The sequence below is a fragment of the Abramis brama genome, assembly GCF_963993115.1.
Source record: "Abramis brama genome assembly, chromosome: 6".
Lineage (NCBI taxonomy): Eukaryota > Metazoa > Chordata > Actinopteri > Cypriniformes > Leuciscidae > Abramis > Abramis brama.
The window spans coordinates 37,057,575-37,078,848 of NC_139968.1; positions in this window are offsets into that span (position 1 = coordinate 37,057,575).

Sequence of the window (21,274 nt, forward strand, 5' to 3'; positions counted from 1 at the left end):
TAATATATAGTCTACTTAACTAACTTGTTTCCCTAACTAGCTTTCTTCCTGCACAGGAATAATTGACAAACAGACTTTAGCAAATGTCCTTTAAATGCTTTAATCACGGCCGGAGGATCTCTTGAGCAGTTCTTAGAGAATCTCCGCCAAGAAGAAGCAAGGCCGAAGGATCTCAGACAAATTCCATTGAGAATCCCACCAGCTAACACGAATACAACACTTTTTATAGAATAAGAAGGTATGGCAAAAATGTCATGCTGCATTACATAATTTCAGTACAATTTGATTGGTTTTCATAGACAAACCCTTCTGATACAAGGTAAAGCAAACTTTGTTTTAATGATTACTTAATTGTTAATTACGAAGTTCAAACTTAGTCACCTGTCTAGTTTCATTTCCTAAATTTGTTATTTATACACTCACACAACCAAAGTCAAAGGGGTATGGCAACACAACATACAACATTTAAAAACACAGTACAGAACGTTTTAGTACATTGTGTTTCAAAGTGTTATGGCAGGCCTGAAAAAGGAAGTAAGGTTAGATGTTAGTAACATGGTTCATTTAATATACAGTTTACTATTTTATCTATTAAAAATCCACAGCAGGTCCTGGCAGGACAGGGTGACACCGACACACGACATTGTCATAGAAAACATCTCATAAAATTCATATTTCTTACAGATAACATTGTCAGATTTGAAACAAAGCATGACCAAACAGTAGTCTATATGGGGGACTATGTGTCAAAAATGATTTATGACCCTTGATTTATGACCCTTCATGACATTGTTTATGACAGGAAGTCCTTATATGGGGGTTTTATGACCAACAGGTGGTATGTGAAATTTGACCCATGTGTGGATCCGGTGGGGAGGGGTTTTTGACTGTGTGTTTTATGACTGCAGTAATGCTTGGTGTGACAGTGAATGTTTTTTCAGGGGATGTTTTTTTTTATTATTGGTGGAATTAATAATTAAGTCCACAGATTGGTGAAATGGAAGTGAATGTTTTTTTGCAGGGATGTTTTTTTCTTATTGGGGGATAATGTCCACAGAATGACGAAATTATGAACATGACGAAATCTGTCATGGATTTGTTTTTCAGATTTCATGGCCGCGTCCATAATGTCTGTGGGGCGAGAATGAAAACGGGTTTAAGAAATAGCATTGACAAACACATAAAATAAAATAAGATGACATTTATTTAAGTATATGCATTTAAAAGTAAGTTTTAACCTTTTAAACACCACATTATATGAGTTAAGAATGCAAATGTCTGTCTGATAGTCTCTCAGGAGTGTATAAATAGCCGATCGTGGAATTTAAGGAGCAGAAGAAAATATGTCAGAGTGAATTGTTTTCAGATTACACAGTCACATCCATAAGTAAAACCATGTTGATTATATGAAACAAGATGTTAAATGATCAAGTATAAATATTTTAATCTAATACACAACAAAACACTGACTTAAATAGATAAAACATAAAATAGTGAATAATAGTTCATATTATTTTAAATTTTAAATAATCAAGTATAAATATTTTAATCTAATATACAGCGAAAGACTGCCTTACATAGATAAAACATAAAATAGTGAATAATATATTTGAAATGTTAAATTATCAAGTATAAGTATTTTAATAGTGAATATTAGTTCATATTATTTGAAATGTTAAATTATAAAGTGTAAGTATTTTAATCTAATACACAACAAAACACTGACTTGCATAGATAAAACAAAAATAGTGAACAATATTGCATATTATTTTAAATGTAAAATTTTAAAGTATAAGTATTTGAATCTAATACACAACAAAACACTGACCTTACATATATAAAACATAAAATAGGGAATAATATTTCATATTATTTTAAATGTTAAATTATCAAGTATAAGTATTTGAATCTAATACACAACAAAACACTGACTTACATAAAACATAAAATAGTGAATATTAGTTCATGTTATTTTACATTTTAAATTATTAAGTATAAATATTTTAAGCTAATACACAGCGAAAGACAGCCTTACAAAACATAAATAGTGAATAAAGTTCATATTATTTTAAATGTTATATTATCAAGTATAAATATTTTAATCTAATACACAACAAAACACTGACTTACATAATAAAACATAAAATAGTGAATAATATTTCATATTATTTTAAATGTTAAATTATCAAGTATAAGTATTTTAATCTAATACACAAAACACTGACTTACATAGATAAAACATAAAATAGTGAATATTAGTACATATTATTTTATATTTTAAATGATCAAATATAAATATTTGAATCTAATATACAGCGAAAGACTGCCTTACATAGATAAAACATAAATAGTGAATAATAGATCATATTATTTGAAATGTTAAATTATCAAGTATAAGCACTTTAGTGAATATTATATCATATTATTTGAAATGTTAAATTATCAAGTATAAATATTTTAATCTAATACACAGCGAAAGACTGCCTTACATAGATAAAACATAAATAGTGAATAAAGTTCATATTATTTTAAATGTAATATTATCAAGTATAAATATTTTAATCTAATACACAGCGAAACACTACCTTACATAGATAAAACATAAAATAGTGTATAATAGTTTGTTTTGTTTGAAATAAGATGTTAAATTATTAAAGTATTTTAAAGGTAGTTTTAAACATGTGTTGAAGTGAACTTACCATCGGTGAAATTAGGAGGTCTTATTGTCTCTGGATAAAATCATAGATGCTTAAATTTAGAATCCTTAAGCAGAAGAGATGTTTGCTCTCCGTTTGCTAAATTGTAAATGAGGATTGTTTCCATCATGGCAGGGGCACAGGCCCTCCCCTTCTTCTCTGCGTAGTTGCTATATTAGCATATGCAGTTTGTTTCAGAAAACATCAAGCAATTAAAAGATAGGCCGGACACCTGGTGTTTTACAATCAAAGATGCCACAGTCTCCTATCATAAAATCTCCTGATCTGAGCATTCCTGTCAGGAAGGGAGACCCCAAAATGTGCCCATTCTGACACTTCACAGGGACCAGGCTGTAACATCAGTATAATTAGATGTATACCAGTGTCTTCAGGAAAAGTCAGGGGTCAAAACAAAAGAGCCAGGAATTTACATTTTATATAGCCTACTCTTATGGGATTTTTATGATAAGCTAAATCATCCTTCCTTCCTGGGGGTGCTGTCCCCTAACCTGTTGTTCTAGGAGAACGCGTGAAAGAAAGATAAAACCCAAAATGACACCTCAATTCTGACACCTTTTGAAGATCAGATTTCTTTTTCTAACATTTAAACTTGGAACACATTATAGAACACCCTTTGACTTTATGAATACGCAAAAATGACAGCTTAATGATTTTTATATTTTGTGCATTTATTTAAAGACTGCATGTAGGCCTACCATTTTGACGCAATATTAAAGGTTTTATGAAATATTATTTCTATTTTTCAGCACATGCAGTCAGAGTTACAGAACATATTAGTAGTGCAACAAATAAGGAGATTATGTTTTATTTATTTTAATCAGGTATGTTAAAAGTATGCTTGAATGATGATAGTTCATCTGCGCTAACATGTATTTGCTATATCCATGAAAATATCTGAAAAACCTGTTAAAATCTAATGATGCAATCCTTTAAATCTTAACTTTGAGTGCATCAGAATTAATTGGATGTAAAATTATTATCATGTGACATTTTACTTAACGTGACAGAAAACGACAGTGACACCAATGACACAATGAATCACCAATGAATGACCCACATACGACCAAAGATCATTATTCTTCAACCATAATTAAGTAGATGAGACTAAATTGTTACATTTGGCATACAATCTAAATGAATAGCTTCAGTAGAAGTTTATCTATAAATGGGAGTCACTGGTGTCACTGGGGTTCTCCCATAAGAAAAGAGACACCAGTGACAGCAACACCAGTAACAGTTTTCATGAAAAATACCACATCTTGTCAATCATGGTATACTAACTAAATGAAGTTGTTTATGCCATAAGTATTCTAGTTTATTTTTATTATTTTTTACAACTCCCTAACAGTAAAGCAGGTCATACCAGTGAGTTCAACTAAAGCTTCATATGAAACCATGAGATAAATGAGAAGATTTTGATACCTGAAAAGAGGCCATGGGCCTCTCTTCATAGATATTCATGAATTTGGAAGAAGGAAGTTGAGTGATGTCATCAGTATGATTTTTATTTTAAAAAACATTAGATTTTTGTTTAACGGTAACACCAGTGACACAACTCCAGGGGACCACTACTTTCAAATATTAAAAATCAAATATTGCCACATAGAAGGCTCAAGACGACATAATTGTTCAAATAACATATTGTTTTATTTTAAAATGTAAAGAAATTGTAACCCTAAAGTATTTTTCAAGTGCGATATTTCTGTAAAGGCTAGGGACAGAAAATGGACAATGCCATAAAATGACCCAGAAATGATTTTGCATAAATTTTACCCAAGCTATTATTTTACACAACAGCATCTGTTGAAAACATTACAATTTTAAAGCAAAAACTGTGCTTAGTCGTCTTAAATCTTATTTATCCAAAGATATTCAAACAGTATTTTGTCCACCGACACATACCAGATGTATCCGTGGAGTGCGTATGTAACGTTATGTATGTATTTGTATATGTGTGCGTGTATGAAAAAGTATCCTAAATGAAAACTATGCAGCCCAGAAACTTTTCTAAACTATAGCAAAACAAAACATTAAACATTACTAAATCACCCACTTAACATTAATCTGGTACAAAACAATTTTAGCATTTACTCTCCCCCTTTAAGTGTCATGGCAAAGCATGCGGGGGAGTAGAGATCCCAGCCCAGTTTCAGTTCAATTTAAGTTTGTCAAATAAAAAGAAACAAGTTCATAGAACTCAAATCAATTAAACAGTTCAACACAATTAAAATGTGTAAGTTTTGTGAACTCAAAAGAAAAGAAAGTTCTTAATACTCATAAAAGTTAATTTGATTGAACTAATTTGTACAGTACAATTTAAGTTGGCCCTACTCAACCAAGTCATTATTTTGAGTTTTTGTAATTATTACAGTGTATCTTTAGAAAATCAGCACACATAAGCCTCTGTGGTCCATGACGTAGCATAAGTAAAGTTGTCTTGAGTGGATATTTAATTGTGCTCGTCTTAAGGTCTTCAGAAGACATTACTTCAGGGTTCAGTGGGGATCCCGAGAATATTTAATTTCCCTTAAAACCAAAGATTAAGCTAAAAGACACTAGTTTCCAGTGTTCCCTACCAAAATCAGATAGTGTATACAATTTGTATTACACTTTTTGTTGTGTTATGACACAATGTCATTAATTGGTACTTTTTATTTTATAAAATGTACTTTTCTAACGTCTACACTGTTTCAATGTCAATTAATATCCTAGCAAGTATAAAATATAAATAAAATATTATAAATATGCCTGACGCAATGTTTTTAAGAAATAGCTTCACACAGTTCCTCACACAATGACATCCCCCCCAAAACAAAGACTGTATGTTTTGTATTACACTTTTCAAAGAATAATCTAGCTTTAAAGTTAGAATAAAACAGTAAAAAACAATCATGCTGTAGCTTCATACCTGTTGTGTTCTGACACAAAGCCATTAACTGGTTATTTTTGTGTTATAAATGTAGCCTACTTATCTAATTTCTACAAATTTCAATCGGATAAATATAGAGTTAACACACGATGAAACAAGTGAATAATGCTACCAAATACATCTGACACAATGTTTTAAGAAAAGCAGTGTTTAAAATACAGATGATTTTTCTTTTGACAATCAAATAATACCCCTGTGGGTTTAACATCCAATAAGTAGTAATTTATGCAAAGGTTATATGTTTTATTAAGTTGTCATAAACAAAACACACCCAGATCCTCCCATAGTTGTAGTAAACATTTACAATATGTAAATGGATCAGTTTTCAGATTTGTTAAAGTGCCTGTACCACATTATTGTGAGGCAATCACATTTGAGGAATAATGTGATTTATATATTTTTCCCCACTAGCGGATGACACTGTTTACATCTTGTTTCTTTCACAGTTTTTAGACGAAGACTACACTTTGAGCACTGTCAAACATGTTCATATAGGATTAATGAACAAATACAGCATAAGAAAATTATATAAATTTTAAAATTTAAACTGTGATATTCTTTTAGGTCTGTCTACGAAGCGGTCACAGGACACATAACAGGCCCAATGTGAAAAGTGAGGCCTGATGGTTTTTCTATCACACATACGGCTGTTACACTTAAAACAAAGCCATCAATTAAGTTATGCATAAAAGTGTCAAGGTGTCACAGATAGACAATTTGTCATGTTTGTCTTCACAGTGTGTGTTTCTTTAAGAAAAACAGTCTTTGTCCCACATCAGCAGCATACCAAAATTGTTTAACATATCTTAATTTTTCACGATTATAAATATTGATTGGCATCAGCTCACAGCTCAATTGTTACCAAATGCTAATGAAGAGATAATCTACAGAATGTCACTGTCACATTAGTTTGCTATTACCAAAGTTTTGACTATGAAGCAAAAAAACTAAAACAGCAATTAGTTGTAGCAGTATGGAGATTGAGTTTTATGCTTCTTTGATTTTGTTCTCATTTTTCTAAAACAGACTGTTTTAAACTGTTTACCACGGTTTCATTCTTAACATCACCATTCTTGTTGTAATGCCGGGTGTGATTGTAATGTTTGTGTAGTGTTTTCTTTACACTTTTCCCTGGATATCTGTTTCCTATGTAATGTTAGTGAACTCGAGGTCTTCTCGTCTTCTATTTGTTCATATACGACAGTATTATGAATTTGCTTGATTTAATAACTTCCAATGCTGTGTATTATATCCATATATGTGTTACATAACGCCAACATGTATTTAAAGGACCATTGTGTTACAGCAAAACCACTATTTGTAGAATGATATTGTAATGTATCGAGTTTTTGCCTCTGTTTTTCTGTTACTCGACATTATCTCAGTGTTTCTTGCTATGTTTATTTTGTTTTTGTTTAACCGTGATCCAATTTTCACACCTCAAATCTTACAGACGTAATGTGTTTTTCAGAATTTAGACTACTGTTTAAAAGTGAACGTGTAGGGTTATATACAAACGGTACATTGTTTTTAATCTCACTATAGAGACAATTTAATAAACGCTTCAGGGACTGAACTTTAACATTTTAATCTTTGGTAAAAGTTAACTTAAAGTTGGCACAAAAAGAAAATTCCATCCTATCTATCCTTTCTAAATGTATGTTATGGATATATTGCGAACAATTCAGGCATATGTTTTGACCGTGTAATGTTTAATCAAAATTCTGCTGGAAACTTAAAAATATATGGTGGATTTACTTGTGGAATTTAATTAACATTGTTTATTTCAGTAGACTTAAGTTTATTACATAAGGTTAATTCAGTGCCATTTAGATTCAGGTTAACATTCTTAATTTCGTCCAAAACTATTAAGTTCAATTATCCTAAAATTAATATCAAACAAAAATTAAAACAAATAATCCAATTGTTTAATTGATTCTTTTATTTAGTGAATGCGTTCAACAATTTTACAACTTTTGCAAATGTCATCTAATAAGAAAACCTTTTAAAAAATCTTTACTCCGTAGTAAAGACTCTTAATGTTAAGCATTTGCTAGAAAACGGTTATGTTGCATCCAATGTATGTCTGAAGTAGTTGTTTTTATTATTATTAAAACCACTTTAATTGTTGTTAGCACGTCCTCACCCAAGCACATGGTCTACACTTCATCACAATGGTAACCTCCAAAAACACTAACATATCAGAAACTCTTTTAAATATAAACATTAAAGAACATTAATCATTAACAAGTCACCAATTTTTTATCACGATGATGAAAAAACACATAAAATAAAGTTTTATTTTAAATTTACACCCCTATCCAGTCCTGTGCAAAGCATGATGGGGAGGGGGAAATCCTGTTCCTAGTTTTCTATATTGCTATTTTAACACAACTAAACTCATTTATGTAATCTCAACTCAAATGGATTAAGTAAAACGGTTGAAAAGAATCGTGTTGAATTAACTCCATTTACTTAAGTAAATTGAGAAAGCGTCAAATGTTATTTTTGGTCTACTTAACTGAAACATGTTCTTTCGACATGAAAATATTGAGTTAAGCCAAACGCAACTGTTTCAAGTCAGTTTAACGCAATGCATTGTGTTTGAATGAGAAAGCTAATACAACGGTGTTAAATGAAAATTATTTTTAAATAAACTGTTCAGTTTATTTAAAAATCATTTTTGAGCGAAAACAAAAACTTCTCTCTGGTGACATGCAGGACTCGTTGTTTATGCAGGACCTAGTTATTTATGGCGTGCTGATGACGACCCCCAAACACAACAGGAGGGCGAGGGTGGACCTCAAATGCTGTCCTGATAAACTCAGAGCTCACAGAGCTTACAGAGCTTACAGAGCTCAGCCTCAGTTATCGCACGCAAGCCGCTTTCCTAACTGATGCGTGTGTGGTGGTAACGATTCCGCAGCTAAACCCGGTTTCGACGCTACAGATGGCTGCTTCAGCACCGTTGGATTCTTCTGGATACACTTCTGACCCAAAACCCAAACTTCAGAACGTTAACGCACAAGGCCTGGACAACCGCAAGGACTCACTCAGGAGATTCAAGGACCTAACCGAATCTTTCATCATCAAACAGGGGCCTATTCGACAATTGAAAAATCTAGAAACTTCTGAAATGGAGAGCGACTGCCCGTCAAGTTCTAGCGATGCGGGGCACCAGTATCATCCGGAGTGTGAGTGCGCCACGGGCAATGAGTGTCGTTTAAGAGCTACGATAGACTGTATGTTTAAAGATTATTTTAGAGGCCAGATGGTTAGCTTGATGCGTAGGATCATCGATGCTGCATGTGATATGAAAAAAGATTGTGTGTTGGATACCAAACGTATAACAAATCTCAAAAATGAAATGGATGTTGTAAGAGGCCTGACAAATTCATGGACAGATGTGACCCCCATGTTTTTTAACACCAAAGAGCCGATTGGTGTAATCCTCAGAAAAGTTCTGGATGTGTTGTGTGAATGTGGTGGTGAACTAGAAGTCACTCAAATATTGTGTATGTATACATTTGTAACAGATCTCTGTGTGTCACTGGTGTCAAAAAATGCAAAAACTGACCTTGCTGAAATAGTTGAAAGTCTGGTCAACTATACCCTTGACCAAAACATGATAGCCTGCCGCGATTTCCTATTCTGGCTAGACCACCTGTAAATGGCATTATTGTTTTCATATTGTTTTCATATTGTTTTCGGACAATCATATTTTTGTAAAGAAAAATATTGTTGAAATAAAAGGTTGAGTCACTTAACTCGTCATTCATTTGTCTGAGCTAGTAAAAATGGTATTATGCATCTTGATTCTTACAAATTAATAATTTAATAATCTTCATTCATTGTTTTGCGGCATTTTAAAACATACTACAAGATTTAAAAGATTAAATATTTCAGAGAACCTATGTCACCAGAGAGAAGTTTTTGTTTTCGCTCAAAAATGATTTTTAAATAAACTGAACAGTTTATTTAAAAATAATTTTCATTTAACACCGTTGTATTAGCTTTCTCATTCAAACACAATGCATTGCGTTAAACTGACTTGAAACAGTTGCGTTTGGCTTAACTCAATATTTTCATGTCGAAAGAACATGTTTCAGTTAAGTAGACCAAAAATAACATTTGACGCTTTCTCAATTTACTTAAGTAAATGGAGTTAATTCAACACGATTCTTTTCAACCGTTTTACTTAATCCATTTGAGTTGAGATTACATAAATGAGTTTAGTTGTGTTAAAATAGCAATATAGAAAACTAGGAACAGGATTTCCCCCTCCCCATCATGCTTTGCACAGGACTGGATAGGGGTGTAAATTTAAAATAAAACTTTATTTTATGTGTTTTTTCATCATCGTGATAAAAAATTGGTGACTTGTTAATGATTAATGTTCTTTAATGTTTATATTTAAAAGAGTTTCTGATATGTTAGTGTTTTTGGAGGTTACCATTGTGATGAAGTGTAGACCATGTGCTTGGGTGAGGACGTGCTAACAACAATTAAAGTGGTTTTAATAATAATAAAAACAACTACTTCAGACATACATTGGATGCAACATAACCGTTTTCTAGCAAATGCTTAACATTAAGAGTCTTTACTACGGAGTAAAGATTTTTTAAAAGGTTTTCTTATTAGATGACATTTGCAAAAGTTGTAAAATTGTTGAACGCATTCACTAAATAAAAGAATCAATTAAACAATTGGATTATTTGTTTTAATTTTTGTTTGATATTAATTTTAGGATAATTGAACTTAATAGTTTTGGACGAAATTAAGAATGTTAACCTGAATCTAAATGGCACTGAATTAACCTTATGTAATAAACTTAAGTCTACTGAAATAAACAATGTTAATTAAATTCCACAAGTAAATCCACCATATATTTTTAAGTTTCCAGCAGAATTTTGATTAAACATTACACGGTCAAAACATATGCCTGAATTGTTCGCAATATATCCATAACATACATTTAGAAAGGATAGATAGGATGGAATTTTCTTTTTGTGCCAACTTTAAGTTAACTTTTACCAAAGATTAAAATGTTAAAGTTCAGTCCCTGAAGCGTTTATTAAATTGTCTCTATAGTGAGATTAAAAACAATGTACCGTTTGTATATAACCCTACACGTTCACTTTTAAACAGTAGTCTAAATTCTGAAAAACACATTACGTCTGTAAGATTTGAGGTGTGAAAATTGGATCACGGTTAAACAAAAACAAAATAAACATAGCAAGAAACACTGAGATAATGTCGAGTAACAGAAAAACAGAGGCAAAAACTCGATACATTACAATATCATTCTACAAATAGTGGTTTTGCTGTAACACAATGGTCCTTTAAATACATGTTGGCGTTATGTAACACATATATGGATATAATACACAGCATTGGAAGTTATTAAATCAAGCAAATTCATAATACTGTCGTATATGAACAAATAGAAGACGAGAAGACCTCGAGTTCACTAACATTACATAGGAAACAGATATCCAGGGAAAAGTGTAAAGAAAACACTACACAAACATTACAATCACACCCGGCATTACAACAAGAATGGTGATGTTAAGAATGAAACCGTGGTAAACAGTTTAAAACAGTCTGTTTTAGAAAAATGAGAACAAAATCAAAGAAGCATAAAACTCAATCTCCATACTGCTACAACTAATTGCTGTTTTAGTTTTTTTGCTTCATAGTCAAAACTTTGGTAATAGCAAACTAATGTGACAGTGACATTCTGTAGATTATCTCTTCATTAGCATTTGGTAACAATTGAGCTGTGAGCTGATGCCAATCAATATTTATAATCGTGAAAAATTAAGATATGTTAAACAATTTTGGTATGCTGCTGATGTGGGACAAAGACTGTTTTTCTTAAAGAAACACACACTGTGAAGACAAACATGACAAATTGTCTATCTGTGACACCTTGACACTTTTATGCATAACTTAATTGATGGCTTTGTTTTAAGTGTAACAGCCGTATGTGTGATAGAAAAACCATCAGGCCTCACTTTTCACATTGGGCCTGTTATGTGTCCTGTGACCGCTTCGTAGACAGACCTAAAAGAATATCACAGTTTAAATTTTAAAATTTATATAATTTTCTTATGCTGTATTTGTTCATTAATCCTATATGAACATGTTTGACAGTGCTCAAAGTGTAGTCTTCGTCTAAAAACTGTGAAAGAAACAAGATGTAAACAGTGTCATCCGCTAGTGGGGAAAAATATATAAATCACATTATTCCTCAAATGTGATTGCCTCACAATAATGTGGTACAGGCACTTTAACAAATCTGAAAACTGATCCATTTACATATTGTAAATGTTTACTACAACTATGGGAGGATCTGGGTGTGTTTTGTTTATGACAACTTAATAAAACATATAACCTTTGCATAAATTACTACTTATTGGATGTTAAACCCACAGGGGTATTATTTGATTGTCAAAAGAAAAATCATCTGTATTTTAAACACTGCTTTTCTTAAAACATTGTGTCAGATGTATTTGGTAGCATTATTCACTTGTTTCATCGTGTGTTAACTCTATATTTATCCGATTGAAATTTGTAGAAATTAGATAAGTAGGCTACATTTATAACACAAAAATAACCAGTTAATGGCTTTGTGTCAGAACACAACAGGTATGAAGCTACAGCATGATTGTTTTTTACTGTTTTATTCTAACTTTAAAGCTAGATTATTCTTTGAAAAGTGTAATACAAAACATACAGTCTTTGTTTTGGGGGGGATGTCATTGTGTGAGGAACTGTGTGAAGCTATTTCTTAAAAACATTGCGTCAGGCATATTTATAATATTTTATTTATATTTTATACTTGCTAGGATATTAATTGACATTGAAACAGTGTAGACGTTAGAAAAGTACATTTTATAAAATAAAAAGTACCAATTAATGACATTGTGTCATAACACAACAAAAAGTGTAATACAAATTGTATACACTATCTGATTTTGGTAGGGAACACTGGAAACTAGTGTCTTTTAGCTTAATCTTTGGTTTTAAGGGAAATTAAATATTCTCGGGATCCCCACTGAACCCTGAAGTAATGTCTTCTGAAGACCTTAAGACGAGCACAATTAAATATCCACTCAAGACAACTTTACTTATGCTACGTCATGGACCACAGAGGCTTATGTGTGCTGATTTTCTAAAGATACACTGTAATAATTACAAAAACTCAAAATAATGACTTGGTTGAGTAGGGCCAACTTAAATTGTACTGTACAAATTAGTTCAATCAAATTAACTTTTATGAGTATTAAGAACTTTCTTTTCTTTTGAGTTCACAAAACTTACACATTTTAATTGTGTTGAACTGTTTAATTGATTTGAGTTCTATGAACTTGTTTCTTTTTATTTGACAAACTTAAATTGAACTGAAACTGGGCTGGGATCTCTACTCCCCCGCATGCTTTGCCATGACACTTAAAGGGGGAGAGTAAATGCTAAAATTGTTTTGTACCAGATTAATGTTAAGTGGGTGATTTAGTAATGTTTAATGTTTTGTTTTGCTATAGTTTAGAAAAGTTTCTGGGCTGCATAGTTTTCATTTAGGATACTTTTTCATACACGCACACATATACAAATACATACATAACGTTACATACGCACTCCACGGATACATCTGGTATGTGTCGGTGGACAAAATACTGTTTGAATATCTTTGGATAAATAAGATTTAAGACGACTAAGCACAGTTTTTGCTTTAAAATTGTAATGTTTTCAACAGATGCTGTTGTGTAAAATAATAGCTTGGGTAAAATTTATGCAAAATCATTTCTGGGTCATTTTATGGCATTGTCCATTTTCTGTCCCTAGCCTTTACAGAAATATCGCACTTGAAAAATACTTTAGGGTTACAATTTCTTTACATTTTAAAATAAAACAATATGTTATTTGAACAATTATGTCGTCTTGAGCCTTCTATGTGGCAATATTTGATTTTTAATATTTGAAAGTAGTGGTCCCCTGGAGTTGTGTCACTGGTGTTACCGTTAAACAAAAATCTAATGTTTTTTAAAATAAAAATCATACTGATGACATCACTCAACTTCCTTCTTCCAAATTCATGAATATCTATGAAGAGAGGCCCATGGCCTCTTTTCAGGTATCAAAATCTTCTCATTTATCTCATGGTTTCATATGAAGCTTTAGTTGAACTCACTGGTATGACCTGCTTTACTGTTAGGGAGTTGTAAAAAATAATAAAAATAAACTAGAATACTTATGGCATAAACAACTTCATTTAGTTAGTATACCATGATTGACAAGATGTGGTATTTTTCATGAAAACTGTTACTGGTGTTGCTGTCACTGGTGTCTCTTTTCTTATGGGAGAACCCCAGTGACACCAGTGACTCCCATTTATAGATAAACTTCTACTGAAGCTATTCATTTAGATTGTATGCCAAATGTAACAATTTAGTCTCATCTACTTAATTATGGTTGAAGAATAATGATCTTTGGTCGTATGTGGGTCATTCATTGGTGATTCATTGTGTCATTGGTGTCACTGTCGTTTTCTGTCACGTTAAGTAAAATGTCACATGATAATAATTTTACATCCAATTAATTCTGATGCACTCAAAGTTAAGATTTAAAGGATTGCATCATTAGATTTTAACAGGTTTTTCAGATATTTTCATGGATATAGCAAATACATGTTAGCGCAGATGAACTATCATCATTCAAGCATACTTTTAACATACCTGATTAAAATAAATAAAACATAATCTCCTTATTTGTTGCACTACTAATATGTTCTGTAACTCTGACTGCATGTGCTGAAAAATAGAAATAATATTTCATAAAACCTTTAATATTGCGTCAAAATGGTAGGCCTACATGCAGTCTTTAAATAAATGCACAAAATATAAAAATCATTAAGCTGTCATTTTTGCGTATTCATAAAGTCAAAGGGTGTTCTATAATGTGTTCCAAGTTTAAATGTTAGAAAAAGAAATCTGATCTTCAAAAGGTGTCAGAATTGAGGTGTCATTTTGGGTTTTATCTTTCTTTCACGCGTTCTCCTAGAACAACAGGTTAGGGGACAGCACCCCCAGGAAGGAAGGATGATTTAGCTTATCATAAAAATCCCATAAGAGTAGGCTATATAAAATGTAAATTCCTGGCTCTTTTGTTTTGACCCCTGACTTTTCCTGAAGACACTGGTATACATCTAATTATACTGATGTTACAGCCTGGTCCCTGTGAAGTGTCAGAATGGGCACATTTTGGGGTCTCCCTTCCTGACAGGAATGCTCAGATCAGGAGATTTTATGATAGGAGACTGTGGCATCTTTGATTGTAAAACACCAGGTGTCCGGCCTATCTTTTAATTGCTTGATGTTTTCTGAAACAAACTGCATATGCTAATATAGCAACTACGCAGAGAAGAAGGGGAGGGCCTGTGCCCCTGCCATGATGGAAACAATCCTCATTTACAATTTAGCAAACGGAGAGCAAACATCTCTTCTGCTTAAGGATTCTAAATTTAAGCATCTATGATTTTATCCAGAGACAATAAGACCTCCTAATTTCACCGATGGTAAGTTCACTTCAACACATGTTTAAAACTACCTTTAAAATACTTTAATAATTTAACATCTTATTTCAAACAAAACAAACTATTATACACTATTTTATGTTTTATCTATGTAAGGTAGTGTTTCGCTGTGTATTAGATTAAAATATTTATACTTGATAATATTACATTTAAAATAATATGAACTTTATTCACTATTTATGTTTTATCTATGTAAGGCAGTCTTTCGCTGTGTATTAGATTAAAATATTTATACTTGATAATTTAACATTTCAAATAATATGATATAATATTCACTAAAGTGCTTATACTTGATAATTTAACATTTCAAATAATATGATCTATTATTCACTATTTATGTTTTATCTATGTAAGGCAGTCTTTCGCTGTATATTAGATTCAAATATTTATATTTGATCATTTAAAATATAAAATAATATGTACTAATATTCACTATTTTATGTTTTATCTATGTAAGTCAGTGTTTTGTGTATTAGATTAAAATACTTATACTTGATAATTTAACATTTAAAATAATATGAAATATTATTCACTATTTTATGTTTTATTATGTAAGTCAGTGTTTTGTTGTGTATTAGATTAAAATATTTATACTTGATAATATAACATTTAAAATAATATGAACTTTATTCACTATTTATGTTTTGTAAGGCTGTCTTTCGCTGTGTATTAGCTTAAAATATTTATACTTAATAATTTAAAATGTAAAATAACATGAACTAATATTCACTATTTTATGTTTTATGTAAGTCAGTGTTTTGTTGTGTATTAGATTCAAATACTTATACTTGATAATTTAACATTTAAAATAATATGAAATATTATTCCCTATTTTATGTTTTATATATGTAAGGTCAGTGTTTTGTTGTGTATTAGATTCAAATACTTATACTTTAAAATTTTACATTTAAAATAATATGCAATATTGTTCACTATTTTTGTTTTATCTATGCAAGTCAGTGTTTTGTTGTGTATTAGATTAAAATACTTACACTTTATAATTTAACATTTCAAATAATATGAACTAATATTCACTATTAAAATACTTATACTTGATAATTTAACATTTCAAATATATTATTCACTATTTTATGTTTTATCTATGTAAGGCAGTCTTTCGCTGTATATTAGATTAAAATATTTATACTTGATTATTTAAAATTTAAAATAATATGAACTATTATTCACTATTTTATGTTTTATCTATTTAAGTCAGTGTTTTGTTGTGTATTAGATTAAAATATTTATACTTGATCATTTAACATCTTGTTTCATATAATCAACATGGTTTTACTTATGGATGTGACTGTGTAATCTGAAAACAATTCACTCTGACATATTTTCTTCTGCTCCTTAAATTCCACGATCGGCTATTTATACACTCCTGAGAGACTATCAGACAGACATTTGCATTCTTAACTCATATAATGTGGTGTTTAAAAGGTTAAAACTTACTTTTAAATGCATATACTTAAATAAATGTCATCTTATTTTATTTTATGTGTTTGTCAATGCTATTTCTTAAACCCGTTTTCATTCTCGCCCCACAGACATTATGGACGCGGCCATGAAATCTGAAAAACAAATCCATGACAGATTTCGTCATGTTCATAATTTCGTCATTCTGTGGACATTATCCCCCAATAAGAAAAAAACATCCCTGCAAAAAAACATTCACTTCCATTTCACCAATCTGTGGACTTAATTATTAATTCCACCAATAATAAAAAAAAACATCCCCTGAAAAAACATTCACTGTCACACCAAGCATTACTGCAGTCATAAAACACACAGTCAAAAACCCCTCCCCACCGGATCCACACATGGGTCAAATTTCACATACCACCTGTTGGTCATAAAACCCCCATATAAGGACTTCCTGTCATAAACAATGTCATGAAGGGTCATAAATCAAGGGTCATAAATCATTTTTGACACATAGTCCCCCATATAGACTACTCCAAACTTGTGGCTTCATCATCGTGTTTCTAAGTTTCTACACTACAACCACATCATTTTTTTTTTTATTGAAATATATATTGTTAATATTTTGATTTTTGAGATTCTAAATCTTTATATTAATAACAGTAGGAGTCTCAAGTGTTGGCTTTCTAAATTCATACAGTATGTTGGTTATGTGTCTGTCAGAATGACATATTTATTTTGTGTATGCCATTTATGGCCCACTTACCAAAATGGGGGATGCAGGAGCAAGGGTTAATAAACACCAAGAGAATAATCACACTATATCTTGACAAGCACCAACAGAGGATTGAACAAAATAGTACTTAAACACAGAGAACAAAACTAAATACAGATGTGATTCATCAGTAACATACAGTAGGTAACTAACAGGGAGAATTTAGTGATTATGGCAATGAGAAATTAACTGAAAGGAAACACAGGAACATGAACAAAAATGCAATGAAACATAACATGTGACAGCATTGCTAGTGTAAGGCTGATGCCAGTAAGTCTGGTCGACCTCTCGAGAAAACAAAAGGCACTCCTGGGAATTAAAATTTGAACTCTCTCTTGCATAACAGCAACATCCGATACGCACCACACAGTGCAGCTCGCACCTCACTTATACAGTCTCATTATCTCCCCTGCTCCCCCCTTCTCCTCCTCACCTAAAACTCACTGAAAACCTATGCAATGTTAAGTGTGTACAAAAAGTAACTATACATGTTTGGTATCATTTAAAATGTCTCAGTGGGTGTGGTAAAATGGTATCATCCTCCCAGCCATAATGAAAAGCTCCAAAAAGTTCTAGAATATGAGATATTGTGTGCCTCTTAAAGGTGGCACACATTCAATTATAAATTCTGATCCCCCATTTCTGAACCCCTGAACAGGGGAACAAAATTGAATTATAATGACAGACACCACCATTTGGTAAGCATTTTTAATTATCTGGGTTTATAAGGAAAATTGGCAAAAGGTTTGAGGTTATTATATGAATTAGTGTTTTATTATCTGGTCTATAAATTGTAAAAAATAGATTTTATTCTGACTGACACTAACATTGTTTCCCCAAGTAGATTAAACGGGTTCGTATGTTACCGCAAGTCTGAGTCAGATTAGTGACGACTAATATTTGGCACTAAATTTAAGTGTACTTGATTTGCAAAGACAAGAAGTGAATTTCCGTTTAGAACAGCAAATGCTGCTTGACCAATCTATATCTGGGTGTGTCTTACCTCTGTTTTAATTTAATGTTACTTTAGATAAGTGTATGTCGGAAACCACGGCATGGCCAATCTAAAGCTATTATAAGACAAGTGAAGTTGGTTGACATATATCTGTAGTAGTGGCCATACCTCCACTGAAGTAAACGTTACATTAAATTCAAGTGTATGCAAAAAAACACTGGGGCTATACCAAAGTATCTTTGATTGTGTAAGCGTGAATGCAACAAATCTGATCTAATCTGATCTAATCTGAACGGATGAAATATACTTAAAGAGTTAAAAATAATAATCAAACGTTCGCTCACATTTAATGATGCTCAAATATAATTTAAACCGTTTTCATTTATGGAGTCAGATGAAATAACAAGGTAATACATATGAGAAAATGTATTTCGTTTAATCTTAAATTAAATTAATTAAATTACACACTTTAAAGTGTTGGGTAAAAGGAAAGACAGTTGCAGAGATCGGATACCGCCATTGGGCCGATCTAGACGGGCTTACACAATAATTCATGAGAAGTCTTGGTCAATTGAGTAGCACTGTTTCATACACTGAGCAAAGCCGTTTTTACTCACATGCTACTTGGATGGTGTTAATATTAGGTAGATTTTTCTTAAAAAACCTCTGTATTACAAAGCAATTTTTAGGACAGCATTTTATTAATCTTTCTCTGAATTTTACTTCAGTTCGCTGGGATGGTCATAGAGTGTAAAACTAGAGCAGAACTCAAAATAAAAGTGCACTTTTATGTACATGTTAATGTTAATATTCTAGTTATTCTCAACAATCCCAAATCTCAAGCACAGACTCCTGGTGAAAGTGATCACACTGCTGGATCTTGAAGACATCTTCTGACATCGGCATACACCACTTCATCCTCCTCTTTAACATTCTGTACAAAACACAAGATAATAATAATAATACATTTGAAATCTGCCCTTTAAATGATGTTAAGTTTGAGTTCAGTTTTTTCTAATATCTGATCAGGTCCAACTCCTTGCTACTCTTAACGTGAAGCAGCTTGAGATGTATATCTCATCGATATACTACATTTAGACATGCAAATATTAAAAATTATTTTACAGTGGATATTAATGACAGACTGAAGTGTTAAAGGCTGTCAGAAATCAAATACTTATTATAATGCCATATGACAGTAATACCAATTTTTTAAATAATACTAATTTCAAATGTCATGAAAAATCTGTTCTGATTTGTGTTGTGTAAATGTAGCCTTATTAAAGCTAGCTTGACAATTAAAGCTAGTTTAAAAGCTAATTTGAATTTGTATTTAAAAAAATAAATGAAAATAACTCTGATTCCGATTATGTTCTGATACATACAGAGAACAGCAGAAATACATGCATTTTTGTCACATTCATTTCCTTTTTTGTCAGACAAAAAAACGTTCAATATTCAAAACTCAATGAAACAGTTTTAAAGGATGCAAGTTGTAAAAATGACATGATAGGACCTTTACAGTGCGTGCCATTGTAAAGACTTTACTTCTATCCTTCACAGCCTCATTTCAATCTGCATGGCATCTAACCTGACTGAGGTCTATTAGGGCTAAACATATACATTTTTAGCATTACTTGTAATAATACTTGATTAAAACTCTTGCCTTGATCAGTTTTTCTACATTTCCTGCAGATGCAGAAGATCACGACTGCAGCGACAATCATCAGAGATCCAGCAGAGATCAACACTATCAGAGACACTGAGACTGGAGGAACTGAAGGAGAGGAAAAGAGAGACAGTCATTAGTGTGAGTGAATGTGTCTGATCTACATCAGAAGACAGAGATCAGGTCAGTAAACACACACATATATCATCAGTGCTGTGGTACCTGCACATGTGTGACAGAGTGTGTTGATGTCCAGATGTGTGGTCTGGTTGCTGATGGGATTGTTCAGCACACAGCTGTAGGTGTTTTTATCCTGATATTCCACCTCCAGAGGTAGAGAGAGACTGAGGTTCACCGGCGTCAGAATGAACCCTGAACATCCAAATCTCTAACCTTTTATATAGTAAGTTTATCACTCTCAATGTAAATTAAGTTGCTCTTGTTGTAACAGCTGTGCTCTGTATGTTAATGAAGTTGAGACACATCACTGTCTGAGAAGGTTCTCTGTGTTTCACACTCATTCCTATTCTACAATTGATGATCATTTGCTCAGGATGTGATCAGTGGTGAAGAAACAGTATAACTTGACTTCCTTCTTGATAATTAAGCCATTTTGGGGTTGAGCTCATTCTAAAATATACTTTGGAGTGAATTTGGGTCAAGCCAAACAACAATTTTTTTCATGATCAAAGTGTTTATTGCAGCGTCAGTCAGTCAGGGAGTGTCTCTTATGAACTTCACTACTCTATCTACATTTCTAAAAGATTATTATTCAAACATATTGAGAGAAAAAATATGGTTAATTAAAATGATTTTGTAATTTTAAGAATCAAAATAATCACTATGTTCAGATAGATCTACTTTAAAGGTAAAAACAGGTGAAACTAATTCTAAACTCACCATAGACAGTGAGACTGAAACTCGTGCTCAGATTTCTGATCATCTACTTCATAACGTGTTTGTGATGATGACTTGCTTTTAAATATAATGACTCACACTTACCATAAACAGCGACACTGAATATGATTCTCTCGCTGAAGCTGTTGATCTGTATTTTATAAACTCCAGCATGTTCAGTTGTGGTGTTTGTGATGGTCAGAGATCCAGTTTGATGATCCAGCTTTAGTCTGTCTCTGAATCTCCCATCAAGAACATCGTCATATACAGTGATTCTGTCGGTCCGTTTATTGATTTCAGCTATTAAAGAGT